The sequence below is a fragment of the Rutidosis leptorrhynchoides genome, chromosome 1 (genome assembly GCF_046630445.1).
Source record: "Rutidosis leptorrhynchoides isolate AG116_Rl617_1_P2 chromosome 1, CSIRO_AGI_Rlap_v1, whole genome shotgun sequence".
Taxonomy (NCBI): domain Eukaryota; kingdom Viridiplantae; phylum Streptophyta; class Magnoliopsida; order Asterales; family Asteraceae; genus Rutidosis; species Rutidosis leptorrhynchoides.
In genome coordinates, this window is record NC_092333.1 from 304,012,300 (window position 1) to 304,031,520 (window position 19,221).

Consider the following 19,221-nt stretch of genomic DNA (forward strand, 5'->3'; position numbering starts at 1 on the left):
TCATCTCCGTTGCGTCTACGTACTTTCCTGCAATATTGAATCTCAATATTGATACGTTCGTGAATCCGAGGCCAACCTTGCACTTGTTAAATGATGTTATATGTATTTTTGCTACGAAATACAGTATTGTGAGTTTCATTTGCTCCCTTTTTAATTGCTTTTGCAATATATATTTTTGGGCTGAGAATACATGCGCTGTTTTATAAATGTTTTACGAAATAGGCACAAGCACTAAAACAAATTCTATGTGGGTTTAAACCAGAAATATACCCTTAGCTTGGTAACATTAAACTACTTGTCTATGTACGGTAGGCGCGAATCCTAAAGATAGATCTATTGGGCCTGACAAACCCCATCCTGACTATGGGATGCTTTAGTACTTCGAGGTTATATTAAACACACCTGATCTGGTGTACTTCAGAGGGTAAAACATGAACGTTAAGGCTTGTTACCGGGTGCCTACAACTTATAGAATACTTTTATACAATTGCGAGTGTACATATATTTATAAACAGAAATCTTGTGGTCTATTACTATTACAAAAATGATTGATTATGATAAACTAATGAACTCACCAACCTTTTGGTTGACACTTTAAAGCATGTTTATTCTCAGGTATTAAAGAAATCTTCCGCTGTGCATTAGCTCATTTTAAGGATATTACTTGGAGTCATTCATGACATACTTTGAAAGACGTTGCATTCGAGTCGTTGAGTTCATCAAGATTATTATTAAGCCAATTATAGTTGGATGTATTATGAAATGGTGTGCATTCCGTCAACTTTCGTTGTAAAGAAAGTTTGTCTTTTAAAAACGAATGCAATGTTTGTAAAATGTATCATATAGAGGTCAAATACCTTGCGATGTAATCAACTATTGTGAATCGTTTATAATGTATATGAACGGGTCCTTTCAGTTGGTATCAGAGCGGTGGTCTTAGCGAACCAGGTCTGCATTAGTGTGTCTAACTGATAGTCGTTAGGATGCATTAGTGAGTCTGGACTTCGACCGTGTCTGCATGTCAAAAGTTTTGCTCATCATTTTTGTCGGAAATTATCTGCTTATCATTCTTAGTCTAGACACATCTTATTGCATTGATTGCATGAATAGTGTATAGACAAAATTCATATCTTAGCGTATCTGCTAATTCATATCTTAGCGTATCTGTTACTGTAAACTTTGCCTGACATATTCCGTAAATTCCTCCGTAATCTACGAAACCTTTTGCTCTATATAATTAGAATACCACCTGATAGCCGGAAAATCATTTCATATCGAAAAATTCTTTATTCAATCGTACGAAATGGAATTCGTCATTAGTTCAAGTCCCTCGGATTCCGAAATGGAATCCCACTCAAGTTCCGAAAGCAGTGTGACCGGAATGGATCAACCAATTAGTCATCATCTATTCTGGATGAATTGGGGATGGGTTCGTAGCCTCCTTAATCATTGGAGACAAGAAGAAGGTGATCCCTTCCATCCACCACATTGCCCTCTTGGCAATGAACCTGAAGCATTTATCGGCGAACCTGTCCGAAACACCATTTTCTCTCTCATTTCCAGAGTATCTCGTCATGATTATATACTACACCAAATTCTAGATCTTATCTATCCGCTCGTCCGAACCGACAATCACCCCGGTGTAATAGAAGAAGTCAAAGAGCTTCACGCTCAGGTAGTGGCTTTGGAGAATATGGTGCAAAGGTTACAAACACCAGCAGCAGCACCAACAACATAACCAGTACCACCAGCAACATCAACAGTACCATTACCACCACTAACAACAACCGCATCGCAAACCTCAACTTCACAATCTGTCCCATGAGCATCGACGTCATACGCCCTGTAGATACTAAGGAATACCACAATGATGAAGTATTGATTCATAACTTCATTGGGAAAACATTCTACGACGATTATGTAATTTCTAAAGTCTAGAAATTATCTATCCTAGCCTTAACCATAAATTAAGTGAGTTTAATTTAATATTAACTCATTAAATCAATATTACATCTGAAGAAATATACACATATATTTCCATAAAGACTGTAATAAAATTATTTTGTACAAAATATTAATTGTGACAAATTTTTTTAACGGGTAGGTAATACCCGAGAGATATATAAATTCACAATTAATATGTTACATTCTTCGAATCTGATTCAGCAAATTATCCATTATACTCCCTACTTTCACAACAATATACATTCTTTTATAGAAATCAAAACAACCATACTCATTCAAAAATCTAATTACATATTCTGATTTTGAAATCGCCGAATTCAATTCAAGTTATAACCGGTATCATCACTCTTAGATTCTTACATCTTTCAAATCTATACTTTAACTTCAAAACTGTGTTAGAACATTGTATATATATTAACGATTATAATCTGTGTTCAAGCCCTTCGAAATACCTGAAGACACTTCAAATAATGAACAATCGAGATGATGATCCAACCACATGTTATCCACAGTTACGTACCTGAAAAACTCTTGAAACCAAAGTCATAATTTAACATGTATCCATGTCAGACCTTTTGGTATTTACTAGCTAAAATAACTTTTCAATCCCTTCTAAAAATAGACGGTTTTGTCACAGCTCCAGCAAACCAGCTTCAATTGTTCATTCGAATAAGCCTTATTATAATGATTACCCCTTCATCATTATTATCGGGGAACCTTTCATATCTCGCCACATTAGCAGTAAACTTATTAACAACTTCATTGATCTTTGACTTTCCGAAAAATCTTTATATTTATCAAAACCCCATCATTTACTCATCTGCATCTTGTAACGAGAATTGCCATACGAATCATCGGAAATTAGCAATCAGTATTTTGAAATCTCGCAGCATGTCTACGCCAACAATTATATGTGTCTATCTTCTGGACTTATATACTTTGAATGTGAAGTTTCTGAAAAACACCCTAAACTGCGAACTAGTTCTCGAAATACTGATGAAGCAGCAAAAACTATAAACGACCTTAACAGTAAAAAGTTTGATGATAAAGAGTAGTGTGTTGGTAAAGCACAGAAAAAGAGAATATTTAGTACTGAAAAATACGAATTGAGCAAACCATGAAGAAGGCTGTGGATAAATCACAAGGACGAAATCTACCTTCAAAGAATCCAAATGATTCCGTGTCTGCTGAAGTCATTATCAAATACCTTGCTCCTGACTCTAAACCCTTACGGACAATATTCTTCATCATCCTCTGATATTAGAAATTTTAATATATCATCGTATCTTTCATTATAAATATCCTCCATATTTCTGAAGATATTTCCATAATTATTCTTATCTGAAATCATTTACCTCTTCGTGCTGTCTGTATTACATCGTAAAAGAAACTATTTTAGTTTCTAAATTCTAAAACTTTCGAATTTAAAATAGGAATATTTTTGAAGTAGTGTTGTGAACTGAAGCATGAACTAGTATAATATAATGACACTTGATCAACGTGATTATATTACATTAAGTCATGCTGAGTTTCTAAATGGAACGTGATGATTCACAGATCATAACGTCATCATGTGCTATGTTACACGACTCTTGTATTCTCTTTAACCTCTAAAATATCAAGAAAATATTTCTTGATGATTCGGCCTTTTTCGAGGTATTCTAGTAATTTGACAAGTCAAGATCGTGCCATTACAACTTCCTTCTTAGAACATTAACAATGTTCATTCCGAAATTCGTATATGCGAATTCTGGACCATTACAAGTGGTGCTTAATCGCAAGAAGAAGAAACGAAAGGACAAAACTCCGAAATAGAAATTGGGGTATAAATCGCAGCAAATAAAAGAGAGCATTAATTGGGGATGACAATGATTATATAAGAAGCAAGGACTTTGAAATATAACGGAAGATATAAAATCCAACAACAACCCTGAAATCACAAACCGTATATATCAATGCATATAGCAATATAAAGACACGGGAGAACTAAAAACACTATAAAACCAAGAGTATAGTAGAAGTAAATAGATTCTTTCGGAGGCAGATGAAAAAGAAGAGCGACAGATATGAAAGTGAGGAGTATATCAAGAATCAGCACTGGATGAAGCATATTGACAAATACTTTAAAATATGAGTTGAGAAGGTGTGAGTTGTAAGAAAACAAATGAGGTGGATTTATAGTGAAATATCCGACAGAGAAATCAAAATGGATTATCGTATTAATTCGAAGAGGATCATAATTTCCTTAATTGCCGAATAATCAAATCCAATATAGATTACAAAGATTTTCTTTTCGGAGATCAATCGTGATGACGTCAAAAGATACGACGAATCACTATTATCTTATTTCATTCATTTACGATAACTTCACTCACACGTTTCGATTAATATAATTATTTTATCCATTCTTCTTGAACATGATAAAACTCTATAATCGTTATAATAACATTCTCATTGTTAGTCATGACGACCTCTATCAAATTTCGGGGACGAAATTTCTTTAACGGGTAGGTACTGTGACGACCCGGAAATTTCCGACCAAATTTAAACTTTAATCTTTATATTATTTCGACACGATAAGCAAAGTTTGTTAAGTTAAATCTCAAGAATTTTAAACTGTGTTCATACATTCATTATAACCTCGACCAAATTCCGACGATTCACGAACCGTTATATATAAATAGATATGTTATGTATATATATATTATAACTTGAGAATATTAATAAAGTATTAAACGTATAATACTTTACACGAACGTATTTGTTTCAATATGATTTTCCACGAAATTAAAAAAAAATATATTAAATAATTGAATTATCAGAAATATTGAATTATGATTACAAGTCTCTGTTGAGAGGTCCACTATGATTTGAGAAAATCTATTCCTCTTAACGATATTCAGAATAATTTGTAAAGCTATTTATAAATAAAAACAAAAAGTGTCACATACGAAAGTTAGACAAAAGTTAGTGGAGAATTGGTTTCCATAATATTCTATTAATCTATTTTCAAACGTACAAAGACGTTTTCAGTTTAAAAAGAACTTTATTATTAAAACGTATATAACTTTTATAAATATCTAGAATCACTTTTGACAACTCATTACTTAACCAGTATAATAAATATAATGATATTTATATTTTATTTCATTAAATATATATAACGATTTAAATTAATATTATATATATTTATACGCGTATTATACATACATAGTTTTTATACTTTTACTATACTTTAACTATACCTTTACTTTACTTTTACTTTTACTTTAATTTAACTTTAATAATTCACTTTAATAATTCATACTTTAATAATTCACTTTAATAATTCATACTTTAATAATTCACTTTAATAATTCATACTTTAATAATTAACTTTAATAATTCATACTTTAATAATTCACTTTAATAATTCATACTTTAATAATTCACTTTAATAATTCATACTTTAATAATTCACTTTAATAATTCATACTTTAATAATTCATTTTAATAATTCAAAAATCTATTATAAATAGAATTCAATAGGTTTCATTATTTCATAGAAACTTGAAAATATATTTCTCTAAACTCTCTCAATCGATTTATATATATATATATATATATATATATATATATATATATATATATATATATATATATATATATATATTTGCTCTGTATTATTTCAAGATATTATTAGTATACATAAAATATTACGACGGAGTACTGTCCGAGTGATTTCAAAATAGTTTTTTTGAATGAGTCGAAGCTAAGGAAATTATGGGTTATAGCTATGGAGGTGATGGGTATGGTTCATGGGTATGCTCGTGAGGTCAATCTAGTGTTTATCATCTCCGTTGCGTCTACGTACTTTCCTGCAATATTGAATCTCAATATTGATACGTTCGTGAATCCGAGGCCAACCTTGCACTTGTTAAATGATGTTATATGTATTTTTGCTACGAAATACAGTATTGTGAGTTTCATTTGCTCCCTTTTTAATTGCTTTTGCAATATATATTTTTGGGCTGAGAATACATGCGTTGTTTTATAAATGTTTTACGAAATAGGCACAAGTACTAAAACAAATTCTATGTGGGTTTAAACCAGAAATATACCCTTAGCTTGGTAACATTAAACTACTTGTCTATGTACGGTAGGCGCGAATCCTAAAGATAGATCTATTGGTCCTGACAAACCCCATCCTGACTATGGGATGCTTTAGTACTTCGAGGTTATATTAAACACACCTGATCTGGTGTACTTCAGAGGGTAAAACATGAACGTTAAGGCTTGTTACCGGGTGCCTACAACTTATAGAATACTTTTATACAATTGCGAGTGTACATATATTTATAAACAGAAATCTTGTGGTCTATTACTATTACGAAAATGATTGATTATGATAAACTAATGAACTCACCAACCTTTTGGTTGACACTTTAAAGCATGTTTATTCTCAGGTATTAAAGAAATCTTCCGCTGTGCATTAGCTCATTTTAAGGATATTACTTGGAGTCATTCATGACATACTTTGAAAGACGTTGCATTCGAGTCGTTGAGTTCATCAAGATTATTATTAAGCCAATTATAGTTGGATGTATTATGAAATGGTGTGCAAGCCGTCAACTTTCGTTGTAAAGAAAGTTTGTCTTTTAAAAATGAATGCAATGTTTGTAAAATGTATCATATAGAGGTCAAATACCTTGCGATGTAATCAACTATTGTGAATCGTTTATAATGTATATGAACGGGTCCTTTCAGTTTAATATATAAAATTCGAATTAATTAATACGTATCGTGACCCGTGTACATGTCTCAGACTCGATCACTACTCAAAGTTTATATATTATTATAGAATCAACCTCAACCTTGTATACAGAACTCGATCATTACTGCATATAGAGTGTCTATGGTTATTTTAAATAAAATATATATATATATATATATATATATATATATATATATATATATATATATATATATATATATATATATATATATATATATATATATATATATATATATATATATATATATATATATATATATATATATATATATATATGCGTCGATATGATATGTCAAAACCTTGTATACGTGTCCCGATATTTAAAGTGCGTAAAAATAAATAACAGAAATTAAATGACGATAAATAAAGTGCGTAAAGTAAATAACAGAAATTAAATGAAGATAGATAAAATTGCGAGAATGTAATTTGCGATAATTAAATTGCAAAAAAAAATTGTAATCAGTTAGCTAGGAACAATTAGCTACGAACAGTTAGCGTGGATTCTTAACAAAATTTCTCATAGTTAATTTTTTTTGTTTCTAACAAATTTTATTTTGTCAAACGTTTATTCACTATGCCACTTGTTGGATTCTGATAAATCAAAATCCAAATATGAAATTGGATGAAAATGGTTATTCTATGGTGAACGGATTTGTATATCGGTAGATGTAAGTAGGATAGTAAATGATTGTTGAATCAGCTTTGAAGAATGTACAGTGTAACTTATTAATTTGAATCTTAAATATTCCTCGGGTATTACCTACCCGTTAAAATATTTTCATCATTAACAGTTTGTACAAAAGGATTTTTAATTACAATCTTTATGAAAACATATATACATATATATTTTCTTCAGATGTAATCATGGATTTAATGAGTTAATATGATATTAAACTCATTTGATTTACAGTTAGAATAAGAATATATAATTTCTAAAACATTAGACATTACATAATCGTCATGTCAAACGAAGATAAATGATGTAGAACGTCATGTAGGACGAAGATAATCGAGGCAGGATATCATGTAGTATGATGATTATGCTGGAGGTACAGACTGTGAATTTGAGGCGTGTGATGTTGAGACTTGGGTTATTGATGTTGGTGGTACTAGTGTTGGTGATGTTGCTGAAGCTGGTAAGTTTGGCACCATATTCTCCAAATTGATTACTCGAGCGCGAAGCGTGTTGCCTTCTTCTATTTACTCCAAGATGATTGTCGGTTGGAACGAGCAGATAACTAAGGTTTAGAATTTTAGATAGCACATATTCGTGATGAGCTATCCTGGAAATGAGGCTAAAAATGGTGTTTCAGATAGATTCGCCGGTAAGTGCTTTAGGTTCTTCACCAAGAGGTGAATTTGGTTGGTGGAAAGGATCGCCTTCTTCTATTCTTCATTGATTAAGTCGATTACGAACCCATCAGATGAATTGGGGATGGCTGATTGATTGATTCATTCTGGTGACACCGCTTTCGGAGTTTAGGTGAATATCCATGTCAGAATAGCTGTCGAAATATCTATCGGAATAGTTATCGAAATCTGAGGGACTCGAACTGGTTGAGGGATTCACCTCGTACGATCAGATGAAGTATTTTCAATAGGAAATAGATTATAGGATGTAGATTAGTACTCTGCAATACATAATTTACATATGCATATATAATACTAAAATCCCATAAGTTACGGAGGAATCTACAGAAAATGTCAGGCAAAGTTTATAATAATAGATACGCTAAGATATGAATTAGCATATATGCTAAGATATGAATTTTGTCTATACACAAATCATGCAATCAATGCAATAAGATGTGTTTAGACTAAGGATGATAAGCAAATGATTCTCTAAGAATGATTAGCAGGTAATTTTTGACACGAAGTGATTAGCAAAACTTTTGATATGCAGACACGGTCGAAGTCCAGACTCACTAATGCATCTATACAACTATCAGTTAGACACGCTAATGCAAGACTTGGTTTGCTAAGACCACCGCTCTGATACCAACTGTAAAGACCCGTCCTAATCCATCCGGACTAAGTCCATATCGATTATAAATGATTCACAATAGTTAATTACATCGTGAGGTACATGACCTCTATATGATACATTTTACAAACATTGCATTCAATTTTAAAAGACAATCTTTCTTTACAATGAAAGTTGACGGCATACAAACCATTTCATAATATATCCAACCATAATTGACTTAATAATAATCTTGATGAACGCAACGACTCGAATGCAACGTCTTTTGAAATATGCCATGAATAACTCCAAGTAATATTTCTAAAATGAGCAAATGCACAGCGGAAGATTTATTTCTACCTGAGAATAAACATGCTTTAAAGTGTCAACCAAAACGTTGGTGAGTTCATTAGTTTATCATAATCATTCATTTTCATCATTTCAATAGACCACAAGTGTGACAACCCGGGAATTTCCGATCAAATTTAAACTTAATCTTTAAATGATTTTGACACGATAAGCAAAATCTGTAATGTTGAGTCTCAGAAATTTTGAACTACTTACATGGTTTCAGATAACCTTTGACTATTCCCTACGATTCACGAACCTTTAAATTGTAAATAGAAATATATATATATATATATATATATATATATATATATATATATATATATATATATATATATATATATATATATATATATAAATAAATATACATGTAAATATTTATATAGTAAATATATTAATGAACTACTATATGAATATAAAAGAAGACTTAAATTTGTTATTTAATTTGTTTATGTAAATATAGAGAAGTAAATAGAATATATATAATGTGTCAATATTAATAAAATATTAAATGTTATACTCTCAGATTAGTTATTCCAACATATATAAAATATTTATCTATTTAATAATTAAAACCTAACTATATATAGTAGTTGAAAATTTATGTGATATCTATACATGATTAATACTATGTGTATATTGTTAACATGTATAAAATATATAAGATGGATATAAGTAATTAATTAAAAATAAATGTAACTACAAGATAAAATATAGATATTATATTAATGATGTTATCAATACTTTTAAAATTATAAAATATATATATATATAAAGAAAATTTGATACATATAATTTATTACATTATTATTATCATTATTATAGAAATTTTTATTACCTTTATTGTTTTATAACTGTCATTTTTTTTATTATAAACCAATATATTACTATTATTATCATAAATAATAATATCATTACCATAATTATAACTATTAATATCAGTATTATAATTTATTATTATTATTATTAATATTAAAAGTAATATTATTAGTAATATAGTTATATTTATTAATTAGTAAAATAATTTATGTACATAAAAATTAGAATGGATAGTATTCAGTTCCTATCACTTTCAAAATTAAAGGCAACTTATTTTTTTTTTGTCTGAATTCAGAATCAAATGATTCCAAGTTAACCACAAGACAACAAATTTAGTTAAAGAAATCGTACGCCTTTAATATATATTTTATTTATCTTCTGTTCCTGATAGTAGAATTGTCGCTCAAATTGATTCAATAAAAAAACTAATTACTCAAAGATTTGGGAAAAACACACTCAATTTGTAGTGACCCGAACTTTTCCATGTTTATATATATTAAATGAAATTGTTATTTACATGATTAAGTGTTTCCAACATGTTAAGCAATCAAACTTGTTAAGACTTGATTAATTGAAATAGGTTTCATATAGACAATTGACCACCCAAGTTGACCGGTGATTCACGAACGTTAAAACTTGTAAAAACTATATGATGACATATATATGGTTATATATATAGTTAACATGATATTATGATAAGTAAACATATCATTAAGTATATTAACAATGAACTACATATGTAAAAACAAGACTACTAACTTAATGATTTTGAAACGAGACATATATGTAACGATTATCGTTGTAACGACATTTAATGTTTATATATCATATTAAGATATATTCGTACATCATAATATCATGATAATATAATAATTTAAAATCTCTTTTGATATTATAAACATTGGGTTAACAACATTTAACAAGATCGTTAACCTAAAGGTTTCAAAACAACACTTACATGTAACGACTAACGATGACTTAACGACTCAGTTAAAATGTATATACATGTAGTGTTTTAATATGTATTCATACACTTTTGAAAGACTTCAAGACACTTATCAAAATACTTCTACTTAACAAAAATGCTTACAATTACATCCTCGTTAAGTTTCATCAACAATTCTACTCGTATGCACCCGTATTCGTACTCGTACAATACACAGCTTTTAAATGTATGTACTATTGGTATATACACTCCAATGATCAGCTCTTAGCAGCCCATGTGAGTCATCTAACACATGTGGGAACCATCATTTGGCAACTAGCATGAAATATCTCATAAAATTACAAAAATATGAGTAATCATTCATGACTTATTTACATGAAAACAAAATTACATATCCTTTATATCTAATCCATACACCAACGACCAAAAACACCTAAAAACACTTTCATTCTTCAATTTTCTTCATCTAGTTGATCTCTCTCAAGTTCTATCTTCAAGTTCTAAGTGTTCTTCATAAATTCCAAAAGTTCTAGTTTCATAAAATCAATAATACTTCCAAGATTGCAAGTTTACTTCTAAGTTTTCTATATCCATTCCAAGTAATCATCCAAGATCAAGAAACCTTTGTTACTTACAGTAGGTTATCTTTCTAATACAAGGTAATAATCATATTCAAACTTTAATTCAATTTCTATAACTATAGCAATCTTATTTCGAGTGGAAATCTTACTTGAAATTGTTTTCGTGTCATGATTCTGCTTCAAGAACTTTCAAGCCATCCAAGGATCGTTTGAAGATAGATCCATTTTTCTCATTTCCAGTAGGTTTATCCAAGGAACTTGAGGTAGTAATGATGTTCATAACATCATTCGATTCATACATAAAAAGCTGTCTTATTCAACGTTATAAACTTGTAATCACTAGAACATAGTTTAGTTAATTCTAAACTTGTTCGCAAATAAAGTTAATCCTTCTAACTGGACTTTTAAAATCAACTAAACACATGTTCTATATCTATATGATATGCTAACTTAATAATTTAAAACCCAGAAACACGATAAACACCATAAAACTGGATATATGCCGTCGTAGTAAAACCGGGGGCTGTTTTGGTTGGGATAATTAAAAGCTAAGAAGAACTTTGATTTAAAAGCTATACTTCGGGAAAAATGATTTTTCTTATGAACATGAAACTATATCCAAAAATCACGGTTAAACTCAAAGTGAAAGTATGTTTTTCAAAATGGTCATCAAGATGTCGTTCTTTCGACGGAAATGACTACCTCTTTCAAAAATGACTTGTAACTTGTATTTCCGACTATAAACTTATACTTTTTCTACTTAGATTCATAAATTTAAGTTCAATACGAAACCGTGGCCACTGGAATCACTCAGAACGGATTAGAAACGAAGAAATGGCGAGTAAAACAAGATTGATAAAAACTACTCATTTTACCTACGAGAAAGTTAGTAATAAATCTATTCTAACCATAACCTAATCAACTTATATTGTATATTATGTAATCTTGAGATACCATAGACACGTATACAATGTTTCGACCTATCATGTCGACCCATCTATATATATATTGCGGAACAACCATAGACACTCTATATGTGAATGTTGGAGTTAGCTATACAGGGTTGAGGTTGATTCCAAAATATATATATAGTTTGAGTTGTGATCAATACTGAGATACGTATACACTGGGTCGTGGATTGATTCAAGATAATATTTATCGATTTATTTCTGTACATCTAACTGTGGACAACTAGTTGTAGGTTACTAATGAGGATAGCTGACTTGTGACAACCCGGAAATTTCCAACCAAATTTAAACTTTAATCTTTATATGTTTCCGACACAATAAGCAATATTTGTTAAGTTAAATTTCAAGAATTTTAAACTATGTTCATACATTCATTCAACTTCGACCAAGTTCCAACGATTCACGAACCATTAAACGAATATGATTATATATGTATATGTGTATATATATTATAACTTGAAACGTAAATGAAATATTATATTAAATACTTTATATGATTGTATCTGTTTCAAAATGTTTATCAATGGAATTAGAAGATAAGATCAACTGATTGAATTATCAGGTATATTAAATTATGATTACAAGTCTCTGTTGAAAGGCCCACGTTGATTTGAGAAATCTTTCCATTTTAACAATATTCAGAAAATGGTAAAGTAATTTATAAATAAGAACAAATTGTCAATCATTGAGAACTAGACAAAGGATAGTGGAAGATTGAATCTCATAAAGACTCGATTGATCTATTTAGTTTCAAACGTACAAAAACGTTTTCAGTTTAAAAAGAACTTTATTATTAAAACGTATATAACTTTTATAAATATCTAGAACCACTTTTGACAACTCATTACTTAACTAGTATGATAAAGATAACGATATTTATATTTTATTTTATTAAATATATATAATGATTTAAATTAATATTATATATATTTATACGCGTATAATACGTACATAGTTTTATACTTTTACTATACTTAAACTTTACCTTTACTTTATTTTTACTTTACTTTAACTTTAATAATTCATACTTTAATAATTTATACTTTAATAATTCACTTTAATAATTCATACTTTAATAATTCACTTTAATAATTCATACTTTAATAATTCACTTTAATAATTCATACTTTAATAATTCATTTTAATAATTCAAAAATCTATTATAAATAGAATTCAATAGGTTTCATTATTTCATAGAAACTTGAAAATATTTTTCTCTAAACTCTCTCAATCGATTTACATATATATATTTACTCCGTATTATTTCAAGATATTATTAGTATACATAAAATATTACGACGGAGTGTTGTCTGAGTGATTTCGAAATTGTTTTTCGAGTAGGATAGGATTAAGGAAATTATGGGTTATAGCTATAGAGGTGATTGAGTATGGTTCATGGGTATGCTCGTGAGGTCAATATAGTGTTTATCATTTCCGTTGCGTTTACGTACCTTTCCTGCAATATTGAATCTCAATATTGATACGTGAGTACTCATAATTTAACTTTTACATACTAATAGTGTATCCTTGACTAGTGCTCGAGTATTTAGGATTATGCATGCTTGTACTTTTGATATTGCCCTTAGACAGGTTAGGTTGAATCTTGAATTAGTTACACTTGCGGTTGAGATAAGGTATAAGATATGCATGTCCTTGGAAAGCTAGCGAAAAATTAAGAACTTTTCCTTTAGATATCGAATGGTTTCGATGAACGGATTAGAAGTTATAATCAATTGAATTTTCGATATTTTTATTAAAAATGATTATTATTATCGTCGTTTTTATCGTCGTTCTAGTTTTATCTTATTATTATCATTATTATTATCTTTATCAATAAAAGGGATTTATCATTAAAAATTGTTTTCTTTATTACTATCGTTATTATCGTTAAAGTTATAATTAGTATTATTATTATTATTATCCCATTATCATTATCATTATTATTATTATTATTATTATTAGTATTATTATTATTATTATTATTATTATTATTATCATTATTAATATATATATATATATATATATATATATCATTATTTAAAAATGGTTATTGTTATTGTTATTATTATTATTACTATATTATCATTAAGATAATTATTAGTACTATCGTTAATAATATTATAGTAACTATCATTATTAATATTAGTGCAATTAAAACAAATAATTGTAACACCTAAATATTTTGATTACTATTATTATCATTATTATGAACACGATATAAAAGACGATTAAAAGCTGTTAAACGAAACGATTAGGAAATAATGAGTAAGAGTATCATGATGAAATTAAAATATTATAAGATATTAATTTAGATAAAATTATCGTTCTTATTATTTTTATCATTACTATTATTATTAACAGTATTGTTAATATTAAAACTATCATTTTAACAAAAATTATCATTTTAATAGAAATGTCATTGTTACTATAAAATATCATTATTATTATTATTTTAAATAGAATTATTATTTTAAAGATAATATTAAAAATTATCGTAAATATTAAAGTTATCATAATTAGAATTATCGTTTTATCATAATGTCATCTTAGTAATTATAAATATTGATATTTTTATAATAATAATTATTATTACAAAATAATACAACTTTTACTTACTATCATTATAGATATTATTTTATCAAATAAATATGTGATACAAACATATTTTACTACGTGTAATAACTTACTTTAATAATACCTATCATATTATCTTTATGATATTAAATGAACCCTATAAATTTTATTACTTAATATATATAAAAGTATATTTGATTATATAAATTTAATATAAAATTTTATTTATTAATAAATAAATTATATTATTTACTCTAATAAATCTTTTTAAAATATTTAAAAATATAAAATGACGATATTTAAACTATATATTAATCATGTATAGATTTTTAGAAATTATTTTGAGTCAAATTTACTTTTGTTGACTTTTGCATATTAGTCTCGAGCATTAGGATTGTGGTACACTATGACTTGACCTAATTTGTTAGACAAATATTGACCAACATATAAATATATATAATTAATTTAGGTTCGTGAATCCGAGGCCAACCTTGCACTTGTTCAATGACGTTATATGTATTTTTACTACGAAATACAGTATGGTGAGTTTCATTTGCCTTTTTACCTTTTATATTTTTGGGCTGGGAATACATGCGCAACTTTTATAAATGTTTTACGAAATAGACACAAGTACGTGAAACTACATTCTATGGTTGAATTATCGAAATCGAATATGCCCCTTTTTATTAAGTCTGGTAATCTAAGAATTAGGGAACAGACACCCTAATTGACGCGAATCCTAAAGATAGATCTATTGGGCCTAACAAACCCCATCCAAAGTACCGGATGCTTTAGTACTTCGAAATTTATATCATGTCCGAAGGAGGATCCCGGAATGATAGGGGATATTCTTATATGTATCTAGTTAATGTCGGTTACCAGGTGTTCACCATATGAATGATTATTTTTGTCTCTATGCATGGGACGTATATTTATGATAACTGAAAATGAAATTCTTGTGGTCTATTAAAATGATGGAAATAAATGATTATGATAAACTAATGAACTCACCAACCTTTTGGTTGACACTTTAAAGCATGTTTATTCTCAGGTGTTAAAGAAATCTTCCGCTGTGCATTTGCTCATTTTAAAGATATTACTTGGAGTCTTTCATAGCATATTTTGAAGAACGTTGCATTCGAGTCATTGAGTTCATCAAAGATTATTATTAAATCAATTTATAGTTGGATAGTGGATATTATGAAATGGTATGCATGCCTGTCAATTTTCGATGTAAAGAAAGTTTGTCTTTTAAAAATGAATGCAATATTTGTAAAATGTATCATATAGAGGTCAAATACCTCGCAATGTAATCAACTATTGTGAATCGTTTATAATGTATATGAACGGGTCCTTTCAGTTGGTATCAGAGCGGTGGTCTTAGCGAACCAGGTCTGCATTAGTGTGTCTAACTGATAAGTCGATAGGATGCATTAGTGAGTCTGGACTTCTACCGTATCTGCATGTCAAAAGTTTTGCTTATCATTTTGTGACGAAAATTAACTACTTAATCATCCTCAGAAAATTACCTGCTTATCATTTTTAGTCTAAGACACGTCTTGCTGTATTGATTGCATGAATAGTGTATAGACAAAAATTCATATCTTAGCATATCTGAAATCATATCTTATCGTATCTGTTACTTTAAACTTTGCCTGACATATCCCGCAAAGTCCTCCGTAATCTACGAAATCTTTTGATCTATATATATATATATATATATATATATATATATATATATATATATATATATATATATATATATATATATATATATATATATATATATATATATATATATATATATATATATATATATATATATATATATATATATATATATATATATATATATATATATATATATATTCTATGTAATTAGAATACCATCCGTTAGCCAAAATCATTTCATATCGAAAAAAAATCCTTTATCCAATCGTACGAAATGGAATTCGTCATCAGTTCAAGTCACTCAGATTCCGAAATGGAATCCCATTCAAGCTCCGAAAGTAGTGTGACCGGAACAGATCAACCAATCAGTCATCACCTATTCTGGATGAATTGGGGATGGGTTCGTAGCCTCCTCAATCATTGGAGACAAGAAGAAGGTGATCCCTTCCATCCACCACATTGCCCTCTTGATGAAGAACCTGAAGCACTTACCGGCGAACCTGTCCGAAACACCATTTTCTCGCTCATTTCCAGAGTATCTCGTCACGATTATATATTACATCAAATTTTAGATTTTATTTATCCGCTCGTCCGAACCGACAATAACCCCGGTGTAATAGAAGAAGTCAACGAGCTTTGCGCTCGGGTAGTGGCTTTGGAGAATATGGTGCAGAGATTACAAACACCAGCAGCAGCATCAGCAGCATAACCAGTACCACCATCATCAACACCAACAGTACCATTACCACCTCCAACCACAACCGCGTCGTAAACCTCAACTTCACAATCTGTCCCACGAGCATCAACGTCATACGCACCATAGATACCAAGGAGTACCAACAACAATAACTGACGAAGTATTAATTCATAACTTCATTGGAGAAACATTCCGCGGCGATTATGTAATCTCTAAAGTCTTAGAGATTATCTAATCTAGCCCTAACCATAAATCAGTTAAGCGAACCAAAATGATGGAAGGAAGAGTAGAAACCCTGACAAAAATGGTGTGTGATTAACAAGCTAAACTTGCTTTACCAACAACATCAATAGTACCATCAGTGTTACCAGCATCGTCAGTACAGTCAACATCCGAATCAACAACACCGATAACATCACAAACTCCGTCAGTTCAAGAATCACTGTGGACATCATTACGAATCAATAACGTTTATATTGTATCAACGAGTTATGAAGAATTAACTCATTTCCTCTGAAGAAATTATATGTATATATATATATATATATATATATATATATATATATATATATATTGAAATAAATCTTTCAGTGCTAAGCTATTGTGTGTGAATCTTAACTACTTGGTTAATTCATATTACAAATATGCAATAATGTACGTCCTTCGGCCGCAACTTAACCAGCGTTAACTACAATCTCTGTCGCAATTCAACAAATTCCAATTCATAATAAATCAAGTATATATTTGATTTTACACTTTCATCATCAATGTACCCGAAACTTTTCAGATAACATCATTCGTACTTTGCGAAATTCACAAGAATTCCACGAACCGAACACCATACATCAACAAATAACGAAGTATTGATTCATAATTTTAATGTCATTAAAGAAATACTGCGTAAAAGTTATGTACTTTTTAAAGCCTTTAGGGATTATTCAATTCTAGTTTCAACCGTAAATTAAATGAGTTTAATTTAACATTAACTCATTAAATCTATGTTACATCTGAAGAAAATATACATATATATATTTTCATAAAGACTGTAATAAAATTCTTTTGTACAAAATATTAATTGTGAATTTTTTTTTTAACGGGTAGGTAATACCCGAGAGATATATAAATTCACAATTAATATGTTACATTCTTCGAATCTGATTCAGCAAATCATCCATTATACTCCCTACTTTCACAACAATATACATTCTTTTATAGAAATCAAAACAACCATACTCATTCAAAATTTAATTACATATTCTGATTTTGAAATCTCAAAATTTAACTTGAGATATGACCAAAATCATCACTCTTAGATCCTTACATCTTTCACAAGCTATATTTTGACTTCAAAACTGTGTTAGAACATCAAATGTATGTTAACGATTACAATCTGTGTTCAAACCCTTCAAAAATTTCTGAAGACACTTCGAATGATGAGCAATCGAGATGATGATCCAACCACATGTTACCCACAGTTATGTACCCGAAAAACTCTTGAAACCAAAGTAAAAGTTTAAACAACGTATCCGCGTCAGATTCTTTGGCATTTATTAGCAAAAATAACTTTGCGACTCCTATTCAAAGTAGCCAGTTTTGTCACAGCTCCAGCAAGTCAACTTCGAATTTTCAGTCAGACTAACCTTATTATAACCTTGAGATATACACCATCGTTACCAGGGAACCTTTTACATTCCACCATATTATTAGCAGATGTACCAACAACTTCATTACCCTTTGACTTTAGCCTCTCCAAAAAGTCATCATAATTATTCATTGAAACCCCATCATTTACTCATTCGCATCTTGTAATGAGAATTGCCATACGAATCATTGGGAATTAGCAATCAGTATTTTGAAATCTTGCAGCATGTCTGCGCCAACAGTTATATGTGTATATATAACGTCTATCTTCTGG